The sequence below is a fragment of the Microtus pennsylvanicus genome, chromosome 13 (genome assembly GCF_037038515.1).
Source record: "Microtus pennsylvanicus isolate mMicPen1 chromosome 13, mMicPen1.hap1, whole genome shotgun sequence".
Taxonomy (NCBI): domain Eukaryota; kingdom Metazoa; phylum Chordata; class Mammalia; order Rodentia; family Cricetidae; genus Microtus; species Microtus pennsylvanicus.
Window position 1 is genome coordinate 68306300 of NC_134591.1, and position 1794 is coordinate 68308093.

The following is a 1794-nucleotide window of genomic DNA, read 5'->3' on the forward strand; positions in this document are numbered from 1 at the left end:
GCCAAGGCTGGCCTTGGGCTTAAGAGCCTCCTGCTTCTGCCTCCCATGTGTTGGGATAACAGATGCTACCCCCCATCTATCTATTTTCCAGTAGAAGTCCTTGTATTTAGTAATTAAACCTCATCATATTTTCTTTTATCATTTAAGCTTTTTATGCTCTGTTGATATTTCTCCCCTAGTAGTTCTCCTTTGAATTTTTTTTGTTTTTTCGAGACAGGGTTTCTCTGTGGTTTTGGAGCCTGTCCTGGAACTAGCTCTTGTAGACCAGGCTGGTCTCGAACTCACGGAGATCTGCCTGCCTCTGCCTCCCGAGTGCTGGGATTAAAGGCGTGCGCCACCACCGCCCTGCTCCTTTGAAAATTTTATTAGCTTTCTTTATCCATCTAAGGCTACAGTTGCCCTGAAACTTATTTTGTGACTAGTGTGAGTTGGGACCCTGGTTTTCCTTTTCTGCAGCGCTCAGACGTCCTGATGTCATCCTTAAATGGGACCGGGCTGTACCCTTGCTATTGTCAAACTCTCCTGTGTATCAGGCTTCGTTCAGAGGCAGAGTCTCTGCGATTTTCCTAACTTGGTCCCTGGCTTGGGACTAAAACAAACTCTCCAGTTCCCACTTCAAGATAGTGACCAGCACACTGGAGCGAGTCCCTGTGCCTTTCCTCCTTGTTCTTTGTGAAGCCACATTGGCTTCTCTAGGTTCTTTCTTACTCCACACTTACCTTGGGCTGACCTTGTCGCACGGCAGGGACGACGCTGGTGAATCTTTTATTCAAAGTGCAAGGCGTAGTGCAAAACGGAGGGAAACAACCAACTCTGGCTCAGCAAGTTTGCCCATCCCCAACCCACCTCGCTCCTTTTCCTCTCTGCATTCTATGCTTTCTACCAAGGGTTGCCCAGAAAATCAACACCCAGCCCTTCCTACTTCAGGAAACCCTCGGGGACAGTCCCAGGCACCCTTCTTTCTGGCCTCCCCGAAACCCCTGTGCCCATTTCAGGAAGGTCCAGCATGCTGGATAGTCTGCGAAACTCCGCTCAGCTTCATGGCCCACGTGGGTTCAGTGGATCCTGATGATTGGTGGGTAAGGGTGAAGACAGAACAGCAGGAGCCACAGGGAGGGGCCTGGGGCTGGGCTTGGAGTTCCCATCAGGTATGGTTTCACAGAGGTTCTCGCTGCTGGGACACAGGACCCGCTGTTTGCCCACTGCCACTTCTCTGTTTCCACTGTCAGAGGGAGCTGAAGAGGGAGGACGCCCCCTCCTCAGTTGGAAAGCCTTTACTTGTCCACGGAACATGGAAGCATCTTACCCAAATGCCCATGCCACTGACTCAAACCGACAGCCCTGAGTATCTCTGCTGCCATGGTGTCCTGTCCCATCCAGGCACTGATGTCTGCTCGCCCCGTTGGCTCCTGGTATTACATTCTCAGTTTCCTGAGGTGACTTCTGGGCCTCCCTGCCTCCCAGTTCCAGTGAGTTGTTCCCATGGGCCTTTCCTACCTCGTCTTTCTCCACTAGCGTGCGTGTTTCTTACCTACGAGACGTCCAGCGAGGCCATCAAACTGCCGTGAGGACTGGGCTGGGGGCTGAACCCCAACTGCAGCCTTGGAGTCAGAACCTGGCCTAGGGGAGGATTGCATCTCCCAGTGTGTGGGCTTCAGTTCGCCAGTACCCCCGACTTGACTCCAAGACCCATTTCTCCTGGAGCAGAAACATCTGGGGGTTGGGGAGTCATCTTGCTGTGAAATACACACTGCTAGTGCCCAGTGGAAACAGGAATGGGGGAAAAACAGGATG